Source organism: Narcine bancroftii, chromosome 14, assembly GCF_036971445.1.
Source record: "Narcine bancroftii isolate sNarBan1 chromosome 14, sNarBan1.hap1, whole genome shotgun sequence".
Lineage (NCBI taxonomy): Eukaryota > Metazoa > Chordata > Chondrichthyes > Torpediniformes > Narcinidae > Narcine > Narcine bancroftii.
The window spans coordinates 50792619-50807520 of NC_091482.1; the positions used below are offsets into that span (position 1 = coordinate 50792619).

The 14902-nt window shown below is 41.7% G+C and overlaps 1 protein-coding gene and 1 non-coding gene across 2 annotated transcripts in view; one reads left to right on the forward strand and one right to left on the reverse strand.

Annotated features, from left to right (window-relative positions):
• Window positions 1–14902, reverse strand: part of LOC138749786 (ADAMTS-like protein 3) — a 428872-nt gene that overhangs the window by 171862 nt on the left and 242108 nt on the right. The window lies entirely within an intron of this gene.
• Window positions 4127–4286, forward strand: LOC138750045 (U1 spliceosomal RNA). The gene has a single exon (XR_011349037.1). It is a non-coding gene; the product is annotated as a U1 spliceosomal RNA (small nuclear RNA).

Here is a 14902-nt window from a genome sequence, read left to right on the forward strand (position 1 = left end):
CTGGACCCCGAGGATACGCTCAGATTCAGGTTTAGATTTACCGTCAGAGAACATACATGCCACCACATACAACCCTGAGATTCTTTTCCCTATAGACAAGGCAGAACTACCACTTATTAGTGGTGAAGAACTGTACACAAAATAGACGTGTACACAAATAAATGTAAATGAACTGACTGCGCAATACAGAAATGGGAAAAAAAATGGTGTGCAAAAGTAAGGGTCCTGAAATAAGTCCCTGATTGAGTTTGTCGATGAGGAGTTTGATGCTGGAGGGGGAGCAGCTGTTCCTGAACCTGGCGGTGTGAGTCTTGTGGCACTGACACCTCTTTCCTGATGGCACCAGCGAGAGCAGAGTGCGTCCTGGCTGGTGTGGATCCTTGATGATGGCTATGGTTCTCTATCAGCAGCGTTCCCTGTAGATGCTTTCAATGCTGGGATGGGTTTTGCCTGTGATGTCCTGAGCTGTGTCCACTACCTTTTGAGGGGCTTTATGCTCAGGGGTATTGGTGACCCCGTACCAGACCATAATGCAGCCAGTCAGCTCACTTCCCACCACACCTCTGTAGAAATTTGCCAGGGTTTCCCGATGTCATAGCAAACTTCTGCAAACTTCTGAGGAAGTCGAAGGGCTGACGTGCATTCTTCATGATGCCATTTGTGCGTTAGGTCCAGGAAAGATCCTATGAGATAGTGACTCCCAAGAACTTAAATTTGCTCACCCTCTTCACCTCTGATCCCCCAATGATCATACACCTCTGGCCTTCTCTTCCTGAAGTCAACAATCAGCTCCTTGGTTTTGCTGACATTGAGTGTGAGACTGTTGTTGGTGGACCTTTCAGCCAAGTTTTAATCTACCTCCTGTACGCTGACTCATCACTCCATTTTATTCAACCCTACTACTGTGGTGCCATCAGCAAACTTGAGATGGTGTTGTCGTACTGAGCCACACAGTGTAAAGTGAGTAGTTCTTCGTTGCACTTCAAGTTAGAGTTCTACAATGAAAACTGGCTTGGCAGTTTCAGCGTTAATCAAAGTTGAAGTAGCCCATCCTGGCAACGAGGAGGACTGTGTGAGTGATTTAAAATACAGCTCGGGATCTGGCACGTTGCAAACCTTTCCTCAAAATGGCTTCAATCTTTGCAGATTTAATTACATCATCACATTCCAAACACACTACAATACATGTTCTTGCATGACAAATAAAAGCTAGTTTCCATTAAGCAACGTGAAGAAGATTCTGGATTAACCGTTTGGCACTCGACTTTGCGCATATGAAAAGCACAAGATGGAATGAGGATTTAACTTTACAGTAGCTACCTTGTACGCCAAATGAAGCTATTTAAGTCATAATTATGCACCTCTCTCCATTAACAAATTTGACCACAAGTGAACTCAGCATGAAAGTTTCCTGTTGATTATTTTTTAGACATAGATAACAGGTCTAAAAGGAATCCATGCCACCCAAATATCTCAATTAGCCTACAACCCCCAGTGCATCTTTGAAAGGAGGGTGGAAACCCACGCAGACTTGGGCAGAACATTCAAACTCCTTACAGACAGTGCCAGATTCGAACCTGGGGTGCTGGGGCTGTAATAGGGCTGCGATAACCACTTCACGAACTGTGTCGCCCTCTCATCTATCGTTCTCCCTCAGCTGATGAATCCATGACCTCTCCATGTGGAGTCAGCACAGAGGGTTGCAGGTTCATAGAATGGAGAATCTCTACAGCTATCAACAAAGGTACCTCATTTGTACTATGGGCAACTGGACTGGAAGAGTTAAGGCCACAAGTTCTATTCCAGCACACAAATTACTTTTTCAATATGCTGCCACTGGGTGTACTGTATGCTGTATCCATTAATATTGGAAAAGAATTAAGAGCTACAAGTCTGTAACACTGAACTAAATGAGCAATAGCAAATCGATTAACTGTTTGGCACTCGACTTTGCGCATATGAAAAGCACAAGATGGAATGAGGATTTAACTTTACAGTAGCTACCTTGTACACCAAATGAGGGAACAGAGGGAGTGAGGGAAAGGAGGGAGGGAAAGAGTGAGGGAAGGGGAACAGAGGGAGGAAGGAAAGAGTGAGGGAGGAAGGGGAGTTAGGAGTAGAGTGAGGGGAGGGAAGGAATAGACGGATAGAGAAAGGGAGGGAAAGGAGAAGAGAGGGATGGGTGAGAAAGAGTGAGTGAGGGAGGGAAAGAGAGGGGTGGAGGGAAAGAATGGAGGGGGAGAGAAGGAGGGAGGGATAAATCTCCAAAATGCAGTCATCAGAAAAGGAGCCCTGGGTTCAAAACTCCGAGAAGACTATGTGTTGGACAATTTGTAAATGCTTCCAAAAAAATTCTGATCTGCAATATCCAAATTCTGCTAATGAGTGACTCACACAAAAATAAATCTATCATGAAGAACTGAAGGCAATTTATAAATGAAATTGCTTGCTATCCATCCAATTTGTGTTGTTTTGTTGCCTGAATACACAACCACAGCCTAGTCGATATAACTTTTCAGTTGGCCTTTTAGGTGTAGTTAATCATTATTAAAACTCTCAAGAAAATGTTCAGATGTTAGGATTGAGCCAAACTTGGATGAATGGTGGAACAATAACAACCTTGCACTCACGGTCACCAAGACTATGGAAAGGAAAGCTAGATGTATACAATCCAGTGATCTCTGGGAGATCAGAGGTGGAGAGGGTGAGAAAATTTAAGCTCATGGGAGTCACCATCTTGGAGGATCTTTCCTGGACCCAACATACTAATGGTATCGTGAAGAAAGCACGTCAGCGCCTCTACTTCCTCAGAGTTTGTGGAGGTGCGGGCATAAAAAAGGAATCCCAGGGTTGTATGTGATGTCCTGTATGTTCTCTGACAATAAATTGGAAATCTGAGTGCAAGGCACAAATGTGCTAGAGAAGCTCAGCAGGCCACGCAGAGTCGATAGGAAGGAAAGGGTAACCAGCATCTCAGGCCTGGGTCCCTCATCGTATGAGAGAAAAAAATGGGTGGGATCTGAATAAAAAAGTTGGGGGGGGGAAGAGGAGAGGAGGAAGGAAGGGCAGGGGATGGAGCACAAGGCAACACGTTATAGATGGGTATGGATGGGAGGGTGGACTGAGAAATGATAGGGGGAGAGGGTGGAGGGTAGTTCTCTGATAGGAGTAGGAAGGGAAGAGCAGATGGATAGTTATTGGCTAAATCCAAGCAAATAGGTGAAACAAGTTCATTGCTAAAAATGACCTAAAGTAAGCAAAGGATCTGATCTTGGTGTTCCCTCAATTCATTAACTGCAATTGACTACTTCAAATAGACAGGTGTACCTCATTTTATGAATTCTCTTTCTTTCTTTTCTTTCTTTTTCAATCTTTTTATTATTATTATAATTTATAAACACATACAGTTCAAAGAGATATAAAAAATACATAGTAAGTAATGAATTAATACAGAGATATGTTAGGTCTGCTTTGTTCATGAATGAGTGAGACAAACACCAGGCTGAGTCGAAATCAGGGTTCTTTGTTCTTTATTACCGGATTGTAACACTTGCGACTAAACATGTTAGTCGGAGAATGCATTCTGCCGTTATCAGCAAAATGGTGATTTTTTATACCCTTGGATATGTGCTTAGAACATCATCATATCATTACTTGTCCAATGACTAAAACTGTTGCTATCCTTTCCCTGCTAGCTTCCTGCCTCTCAATCCATCAATGTCTCTCTTATCTTGTAAGTACAAGGATGCATTCACATCTTGTTACAGCCCTGTACATTCCCATCTCATGATGTTTTACCTAACAGGAGTACAAGGACACCTCCCCTTCTTGTTACTGCCCTGTACAGGGTAACTCCCTACACATTCCCATCTCATGATGTTTTACCTTACAGATATTAAACAATAATATTACAGAATAAAAATATATCATTAAAAGAAAATTTTGATCAGTTTAGGGTGTGAACTCTCTAAAAAAAAGATATAATTAATAACAATATATGAAAAAAGAGAAAAAAACCCAAAAAAGAAGAAAAAACAAATCTGAATTAAAAAAAACTTAAAAAAAAACCTACAGATATAGCTAAACCATGCCGATCACTCTGATCTCATCTTACAGCCCAATTATCATACATAATCATAGAAAGAATCGGTGGTCATGATGGCCGATCTCCCAGGACGAGGCTATCCCATTGCACTTCGGGTGTGCTGACGCCTGCGATGTCCCCAAATGCGGGATACTCGACTGCAAAATTTGTGGTAGTGGGGGACTGCGTTCGCGCTCTCCAAAAAGAAAAAAAAAGAATTCTCAAATTACCAAGTTGCTTTTATGAAGAAAATATTCAAATGGGTTTTCGCCTTTATGAAAATAGCCTCCAATAGTAGTGAAAGCGTCTTTGCTTTACGCCATTTCAGCTGACGATAGGTTTCATGGGAACGCTCGTATACCCGTAATTGATACTCTGGCTTAAATTTTTCTTCCTCTAATTATTAACTAGAGAAGGTGGGTATAGAACGCTGGCTAAATCTTGGCCCACAAAGAGGACAAAGCACCACTGTAAACATTGACTAATTTGAAACATTTGGTCCAACAATCTTTCCACAAGTATACATGAAAATGGCCTCATATCTGTGTGACGTCAACTATTTGGGTGCATTGAGGCCAGAGTTATAGGAAACATGGAGAGAAGCTCATTTTAATTCATATGTTTGAGATATAGAATTCTTCCACAACACCGGGCAGTCAAGGAAGATGTCAAAGAAGTTGTGTCCCACCAAGCTTTGCAAAAGGCTGTCTGCTTAAAAGAAAGGCTCGAAAACTCAGAGAGATCTGAGAGCAAAGAAGAACAGTTGTCAATGTAGAAAGAGAGCTGTGTCTGCGCTTGACTCTTGGGGACTAACCTTGAGCACAGAGCTCACAGCCTTGGGAAAGGACTGCAGTTTCTCTCTGAGCTTGAATGAATGGCCTCAGTGTCATGAGAATCTTTAGTGCAAAACAGCAGATGGGTAGATAAAGGACAAAATATCATATAAATGAAGGGATGTTGGGTATGAGTGCAAAAGGGAGAGAAGGAGGGAGGGAAAGATTGCAAGGGAAAGGTGAAGGAAGGAGGGAGGGAAAGAGTGAGGGAACAGAGGGAGAGAGGGAAAGAGTGAGGGAAAGGAGGGAGGGAAAGAGTGAGGGAAGGGGAACAGAGGGAGGAATGAAAGAGTGAGGGAGGAAGGGGAGATAGGGGTAGAGTGAGGGGAGGGAAGGAATAGACGGATAGAGTAAGGGAGGGAAAGGAGAAGAGAGGGATGGGTGAGAAAGAGTGAGTGAGGGAGGGAAAGAGAGGGGTGGAGGGAAAGAATGGAGGGGGAGAGAAGGAGGGAGGGATAAATCTCCAAAATGCAGTCATCAGAAAAGGAGCCCTGGGTTCAAAACTCCGAGAAGACTATGCCCCTCGGCCAATTCATCTCACATGGCTCATAATTTTCAGTTCAAACTGTGAATTTTACAAATCTGTGAGAAGTTACAAGTTAGAGCAGTGAAATGGTTATTGGAAGTTAGCTGCATGTTTACATACTGAAGTAATCTGGGTTATAATGAAGATTAAATTGAATTACATTTTGATCTAAAGTCTTTTGTTCATCATGTCAGTTGACTCCCGGTGGAGGTAATAGGATCAACTACCACATTATCTCTCCATAGATGACTGCCTGGCAAAATTATCTCCTGCCTGGACATGGGATTTTCCAGATATTACAGTTTTACTCATGTAGTTACAAACCTAGTTCATGATTTAATTTGCTTAATGTTGCTCAAACATTTATTTCTGATATTGTGTATTTACAATTTTAATTAGCCGGCATTATCTTGAAAAAAAATCTTGTTATGTGCAGTGGATGATGTTCTCTGATGTCTGGCCAGCTTCCCGCTCTCTTCAATATGGATCTGTGTCACAAATTTGGAGTAGCCAAGGTTATGGTTCCTGCTCATTGTAAACCATTACTCCCAATTTATTATCCCTTCTTTCCGATCCAATACTTGTTCCGAAAGTTCATGTGTTGGACAGTGATAATTAGTGTTCAGGGGAACACAAGAACAAAGCCACAGAAATATCATTAACCTGGATCCATGTAATTCCTACTCTCACCTACAGCTTCCCAATTATTGGCTCCACTCCCCACATTATGCCCACAGAGAGGAAACATTATTTCTTGGACTGAGGTTGAGGACCTCAAGGCTTTCTCTATATCCACTGGTGAGACCAGAGGAAATGAGTGAGAGAAACAAGAAAAGAGACCTGGGGAGAGAAAATCTCTGAGGTCTTAAGAATTTTTTTTTAAATGGAAAGAAGAGGTCACGAGTAATATAATGGAAAGCGGAAGAGGTAAATAAGGGAAAATGGTTCAGACAAATTGTGATTATGGGTGGAAAGGGAATAATATTCTACAGAGAGAGAGAGAGAGAGAGTGAAAGAGAGATTAGGGAGAGACAAATTGCAAATGGGAGAAAGTCTGGGGTGGAGAGAAAGGAAAAAAGTATTCATTGGCAAAGAGAGAGCAACAGGAAAATGTCTGGCAATTAAATAATGCAAATATAAAATATTGAGTCTGGAGGTTTAGATGACAAGGGAAAAGAGATTATTTGACATTTTTTCCATCACATATTGCAAGGTACTAAAGAATTGCCAATATTGTAGCCATTCCATTTGAAGAAATCAATAGTGAACATTAAATGTTTAAAGTTCATGTTATTATAAAAAATATTATGACAATCAAGCTACAAATGATTGTGCTTGAAATACTAAACATCCTATTCATTTACAATGGTGTATATCAAGATGAAATGGAACATATTAATGTTTACACAGGAATCTTAAAAGACCTTCAGAGTGTAATATGATCACAAATGGACTCTTTCACATAAATTTTGTTTGGCACAAGGCAACTGTGTTTTCTTTCTCCAAGTTTTCTTCTTTTGTTTCTGACAAACTATGTCACAAATGGTGTTCACTTGTATTCAAATATTGTAAGCATGAAATTGGGATTAAAAATAACTTTAAAAAAAATCTATAATATGCACTTTTTTGTTTCATTGAGAGTGGCAAAGCTCTTCAGCCAAATCCCATTCAGGTGCAGATCCACTTGCGCGTTTAAGACTGCATTTTAAAGAATACCGAGATTAAAAGTGAGGCAGATGGGAAACTATTTGTGAACTAAAATTTTTGGAAAAAAAAATTAAAGTTAGTATCAAGAACGGGCGGTACAGTTGGCGCAGTGGTTACCACTCCAGTGATCGGGACTGGACCGGGATTCGAATTCCGCGCTGTCTGTAAGGAATTTGTGCGTTCTCCCTGTCTCTGTGTGGGTTTTCCCTGGGGAGGGGGCTCCGGTTTCCTTCCACCGTTCAAAACATACTGGGGCTTTAGGCTAATTGGGTGTAAATGGGGCAGCACGGTCTCGTGGGCCGAAATGGCCGTTTACGGTGCTGTATGTCTAATTTTCTTTTTAAAAAATTTAAAGGTATTGTTCAACAAAAATCTTTTGTCATTCATTTTGTAAGTGTTGATTTCACAGAAGTTAAAAAAAAACTAAAAGAAAAATGATACAGGTGAGGTGCATGAAGTCACATGCAAAATAAAGTGGGGGGGGGGGGATTTTGGATCAAGTGGATTCCAAGATGGCAGCTCTTACCAATGTAGGGTTCGGGATAGTGTTTTACACACACACACACACACACACACACACACACACACACAGGGCTGACACCCAACAAATCTATGGCAGTAAATGTCTTGGAACACACCACCATTTTGTTCCCCTTCAAATTATAAAACTTGCTCAAAGACACGTCTTGCATTCTTTCGTCATTGCTAGTCTAAAGCTTTTGGGTCCCGACCTTACAAGCAAGAGGTTCCAAGGTGACATAGCTTTATCTCTTCAGTGCAACCAATAACGTACGATAATAATTTGAAGAGCTAGAGTTAAAAGAACACTTTCTCTTGGTTAAAAAAAAATGTCTTGCTTGCATTCAATTATCGTATTACTACATTGGCTAATGTGATAGGGACTTGTTCACAAAAAAATCTATGATTCCAAAGCACTACTAAATGTGCACTGATTGCCTTTGGATTCTTACATTAGTTAACAACAGTCTTTTTTGTGGAAGGCCTCCAAGGATTCAAGGCGCAAAAAAAGTTTCATCCTACATATAACATACATCTGTGATTATAATATTTCTGACACGGAAAATAATTTAAATTTAAATCTTTACATTTCATGTCATTTCGGCCCACGTGTCAGTGCTGCCCAATTTACACCCCCGGTACGTTTCGAATGGTGGGAGAAAACCAGAGCCCCCAGGGAGAATGTACAAATTCCTTACAGACAGCGCAGGATTCGAATCCCATTCCCAATTTGCTGACGCTGTAAATTTTTTTTACTTACAAAAGGGCCTAGAAGATCACTGGTAATTTCCTGAATACCCTGATAAAGAAATAGGTTGGAATAGATCCATTCAAATGAAGAAATGTTTATGGTTCATGTGCAGGGATCTCTTTAAATGAATGTCACTGTTTGACGGTTCTGTGCAAAAAAGCATTAATCCAGATTATATTCAAGCAACAGTTGGGAGATTTTTAGTGCAACTAAAGTAAATGATCAGCCACGATCTTGTCAAATCACCGAGGAGACACGAGGCGCCAAAAGCCTTAGTCCTCCTTCTATTTCTTATGTTCTCACATTTGGAAGAGAAGGTTTTTTTCTGTTTTGAAAGCTTTTCAGAAAAAAAAGGAACCGTCAGAATCTGTAAATTCTCACTTAGATTTAATTGCTTTCAATTTCAAATCAAACAGGTGTACAAGCCTGAGCATTAACAGTTAAGGAAAAAATGGCGGTGCTGACGCAACAGCAGCTCTGCTGCTGGTGGGGATCCGCAGAGATTGGGGAGCGGAATCACAGCGATCCCCCCCCCCCCCCCACGGGACCCACTGCTGCTGCACAGGCTTTAAACAGCCTGCTAAAGGGGCTGCGGCAGGAGCGACTGCAGGATCTGAGCCCAAGATGGCGCTGCCTGGGCTCAACAGAGGCCTTGAGGGTTGCAGACTCTGGGCAAGTAGAGGGTACCAGAACCTGGGGAGACCACCCCCCCCATTTGAAAAGGAGAAGCAGAGCTGATAACTCACGGGATGGTGACTGATGTACCATCAATAATCACAAAAGGAGTGAAACTATCAGGCTTTTATAAACTAAAGACTGGAATAACCATTAACCTCATTGATTGATCAAAAAAGGGGGAGCATGAAGGGGTTAGGGGTAGGATCAGTCTTGGGAGGCCTGTCCAGCCAAGAGCAACCAATCATGGCAAAACAGTGGTTTACCACAGTGACAAGGCAGCAGACCAGCAAGGGTCTCCGGGACTGAAGAACACACAAGTCGGCAGGTGGTTTGCAATTAGAGGGAGGAACCCATGCAGGCTGCAGGAAACCGTGGTCAAGGGACTTCACAGCAGGCGGCAGACTACTGATGACTCGGTCGAGACTGGCTGCAGGGGTACCAGGTATTGGAACTGAGATGCGAGAGGGTGCAGGAGCTGTCTAGGTCATGCCAGAGGTTTGGATCTGGAGCACAGGTTGGTTTGGACTGAAGGCTTTGTAGCTTCAGAGGTTACAGGAGTGCTGGAGGCAAATCCACGGACTCTCAATGACCCTGGGGTTACTCTCTTTTGTTTCTCTTTCTGTGACTTTAAGAGGCACTGGTAAATTTCTGGTGATGGCAAATTTTTGTCTACCTTTCTGTAGGCTGAAGGAGATTTCGCTTAATATTATATCTTCTGTTTTATTGCACGACAATAAAAGAATCTTGAATCTTGAGATGGTGGGATGGAAAGCCATTGAAACAAGCTTGCAAATGGCACAAGCAGAGAATAGGAACCAAACCCCATCAAGGGGTCAGCAGTGGAGAGAGTCAAGAACTTCAAATTCCTGGGTGTCAACAACTTGAGGATCTGTCCTGCGTGTCCACATCGATGCAATCACAAAAAAGGCTCACCAACAGCTATACTTTGTGAAGAGTTAATGGAGATTCATCACGTCACCAAAGACTCTCGAAAACTTCTATCGATGTACCAGGGAGAGCATTCTCACTGGTTGCACCACTGCCTGGTACGCAGGTTCTAATGCTCAGGACAAGAAACAAAACTCCATAGAGGGTTACTAACTCGGCCTGTGACATCACTGGCACCAGACTTCATTCCATTGAGGACATCTTCAAGAGGCAATATCTTAAGAAAGCAGCCTCTATCCTCAAGGACCCCCACCACCCAGGCCATGCCCTCATCACTTTGCCACCATCGAGAAAAAGGTACAGGAGCCTGAAGACAAGCTTCTTCCCTGCTGCCATCAATGACCCACTGAAACTGTCCTTACTTTGACTCTATTTGTATTTATTTTGCAAATGTTACCACTGTGGTGCTTCCCACAAAACAATGAATTTTGTGACATGTTCATGACAATAAATTCTGATTCTGAAGTGTGTCCGCATTTAGCAATGTATGTATACAGAAGCATTAAATCACAGATTGATGTTAGTGGATCAAGTTAACAGACCAAATTGTTGCAAACGGACTTCAGTGTAACCGAACGTGAGGCCATCTGTTTTAGATCTAAGATGGACGAGTTAGATTGCTCTCTAAATTATGAGAATACAGAAAATACAAAAGTGGGAGGGCCGTGTGACATTACATTTTTTGACGAGGAGGGCCAGATTATCATTGCAAAATACTTCTGAGGGCGACCCCCTCCCCACACAAACTAGGGGGTCCTGAACTCCAAAGATATCCCCAGAACTGTCTTTTCATCTGCATTCCAATGTTGAACTTCTCACAGAATTCAGCAGCTGGGCTCCAACATTACCTTGGGGAAATCTGTCTATTAAACTGAAGTCAATTGCTCCATCCATTGCAACACGGGGGATCTGAATCCGAGGGAGATGAATAAGTTTTCAGTTACTTTTTTTTGCCACGAATCAGATTAATTTTGAAAAGTAAGCAAAACCGAAAAGTTTGCAGGCAGACGCCATGGCTGAAGTAAAAACACAACGCTGGAGAAACTCAGCAGGTCAAAGAGTGTACTTTATATAGCCAAGATAAAGATACATAACCAACGTTTTGGGTTTGAGTCCTTCATCAAGGTTTGAAAAAAATAGACAGCAGGCTTTTGTTTGGGCACTTACTCACATTTTTTCATATCTTGATGATGGGTTCAAGCCCAAAACTTTATCTTGGCTATATAAAGTACACTGTTCGACAAACTGAGTTTCTCCAGCGTTGTGTTTCTAATTTAAAGGTATTTCAACGATATAAAATATTTTCCAGTGTTATGTTTTTAATATTTGTAAAATTCTGATTTTGTTTGGCAAATTGAATTCTAATAGCACTTTTTATTTTTGAATATTAGTGGAAATGGTACTTGCTAAAAGCTTTCTGGCAGTTTTGACAGCCTACATATTGGGGATGTGGCTTATCTGATCAGCTCAGCCAATCCTTACAAATCAGGCACCAGAATTGGGAAGAAATTATACTTGTGAATTTGAATCTGTGTCTCTAACCAGTTTGGACCAAAGGCCTCTTAAGTGTGGAAAGGACCATCCTGTGACATCATCAAAATGAATCTTCATTCAGGTATACTAATAGCTTTATACAATTAAAGGATGTCTGCATGTCTCTATTGATTCTGAAATTTGACTCCATTAAAGCCAATCAGATGGGCTTCTGAGGTAGACTGGGCAATGGGCCTTCATTGATGTGGGGTCGGGGCAAGTGCTGCTGTAATGGTACAGGGTATTAGCGAGGCTTCCTCCGGAATACTGTGTGCAGGTTTGTCCCCTTATCAAAAGGTAGTGCAAAGGAGGTTCACAAGGCTTAATCCAACTAAGACAGACTAATTAATATGGGTTTGTATCCCTCGGTGTTGAGAAGAACAAGGAGTGACCTTGATCCAATAATAAAAAACGCTGGAGGTTCTCAGCAGGTCTCGCAGGGTCTAAAGGAGATAAAGATGTATTATCGAAGTTTCGGGCCTGAACCCTCCTTCAAGATGAGAGCAAAACGCAGGCATTTAAAAAGCTGGTGGAAAAGAAAGAATTGGGGGTGGGAGTCCTCACCTTTCCTCTCCTGTCTGCTTATCTTTATTAGATGAGAAGTTAAGGCCAGCAGAGATCAGTCCTGATTAGCCTACTCCTGCTCCAAATGTCTTGTGTTCTTACAGGTACAAGATGCAGACACAATAATAGCATGGATGTCGTGCGAGCAACTCTAGACAAAATTCTACCCCTGAAGGTCCATTCAGATCTATGGCCTTCAAGGACAGATGCAAAAGTAATCAAAAAGGATAATGGAGTTGGCCTTTTTTATCCAATTACCCGATGTCATTCCAAAGGAAAACAGAAGTTGTGCTGCATCAATATAAAGCTCCAAATATCTATAAATGGAGCGGTTGCATCCAACACACTAAGCGTTGTTTCACTGGAAAAATCAATCTTTAAAGGTTACTCTACATGGAGATCTTGCACAAAAACAGATATTCATTGACTAGCTGCATCTCGGTCTGATAATGGGGACACCAATACCCTTGAGTGTAAAGCCTGTAAAAGGTTATGGGCACAGCCCAGGACATCACAGGCAAAACCTTCCCCACCATCAAGAACATCTACAGGATACACTGCCGTCAGAGGGCAGCAGCAATCCTCAAAGGCCCTCACCACCCAGCATGCACTCTATTCTCGCTGCTTCCATCAGGAAAGAGGTATTGGTGCCACAAGACTCACACCATCAGGTTCAGGAACAGCTGCTACCCCTCCACCATCAGACTCCCCAACAATATACTCAATCAGGGTCTCATTTAAGGATTCCAACTTGCGCACTTTATTGATTTTCTTTTGTTTTCTCTGTATTGCACAGTCAGTTTGTTTACAGTCGTTATCTGTTTACAGTTATCTTATTTGTTTACATGTTTACGCTGCGTACAGTTTATTTTTTGCACTACCGATTAGTGGTAATTCTGCCACTCCTGAAGGAAAAAGGAATCTCAGGGCTGTATTTGATGTCATGTATGTACTCTGATAATAAATCTGAAATCTATTTATGATTCCACCAAACAATCTTCATTGCTTACAGAGTCTGGAACTTAGGGGCATTTTCAAAAAATTTAATCCAAGTCTTTCAGAAATGGGAAATGACAGTGGTGCGGACCCAGGCAGAGGAGACACAGCGCTCCTTCGCAGGGTTCTACCACCCAGCCCAACTACTAACAGCTCAGAGGCTTCAGGAGCACTGGAGGTGACACTCAGCGACTCTGGCGGGGTGGGGGGTGAGCTCTCTTTTGCTTCTCTTTCTCTAACTGTAAGGGCCGCTGGGCAATTTCTGCTGATGGCGAATCTTTGTCTGACTTACAGCAGACTAAAGTCAATCTTGTGTAATATTACCCCATTTTATTATATGACAATAAAGGAATCTTCTTTCTCCAATGGGTATTTGATACAGGGTTACTTGCTAATTTTAGACCTGAGATTGAGCAATATTTATATATCAAATATATATGTGTGGATATGAGGGAAATATAGAAAATAGAGTTAGGAGATCAGTTCATTGAAAAACAATCAGGACTGAAGAACTAAAAGGCAAATTAGATTTCTTGTGTATCAGATCACCTTGAAGAGAACTTAGACTTTGATGATCATCTCAGCACATGCGATAATTGACTGTCTGACAATGTTTGTAAATGTATCTCTTTACTTATATTTTCTTTTACCATTTTTTATTGCAAATCATTTACTGAATGAGCCACAGTCAGATATTTTTCCTTCTGGCCAAACCAAGCTGGCTATAGGATAAATGAATAGGACAGTCCCACTATATTTATTGAAATCTTACTCCGTCCACTCATTGGAGTTTAGACTTTAATCCACTCAAAAATACAAACGCGCGTCCACGTTTGGTGGTGTAAGTGTCATTCTCTGACTACATTCATTGATAGCATAGTCCAGTGTTTCTCAACCAGGGTTCCCCAGAACCCTAGGATTCCGCAAGGATAAAAAGGTTGAGAAACACTGGGAAAGTCAATAAAGGCACCATCAGGCAGTGAGATTCTTCACTTGATGTCAAACAGTAGAAGCCAAGCTTGTGCAATTGGTTCAGACTTATGAACCTCGTGTCTGAATTTGAACCATCATTCAAAAGCAGCCAAGTTTTCTTTAGGTAACGTATTCAGCAGAATGAACAATTTTCAACTTTGCTGGCGGGTTTACAAGTGGGGGTAGGCATGCCAAAACATGTCTTTGGCCAAATCCAAGAATATTTGTTGTTGAAACGCTTATTCTTTCTTCCCACTCCCTCTATTGTTTCTCTACTCAAAGCCAAGCCATGGATTATTTGCAGGGATTGAGAGCAACCTGTAATGATTCTAAAGTTCAAGTTTATTATTCTACATGTACAACTAGGTGAAACAGCATTTCTCCGACACCAACACACACAGTACATAGTGCATAATAATCACATATAAATATAATTTTGGGATATTTCCCTCGATTACAGGGTACTAGTCATCAATCTCACAGCCTGTTGGAAAAGCTATTTCCCAGCATGGCAGTCCTGATTTTGAAGCTCCTGTACCACCTTCCTGATGGTCGTTGATGCATTAGATGGAAAGGGTCCTCCATAATTTTTTGAGCCCCATTTCAGCAAACACTCCCAGTAAATCTCATCATAAAAGAAAAGGAGACCCCAGTGATCTTCTAGGCCCTTTTGATGATCCGTTGTATTGACATCGGTCCAATGCTTTGCAGTTACCGTCCCACACAATGATACAGCCAGACAGTACACTCTCAAATGTGCTCCAGCAAAAATGATGTCAGCATGGGGGCTG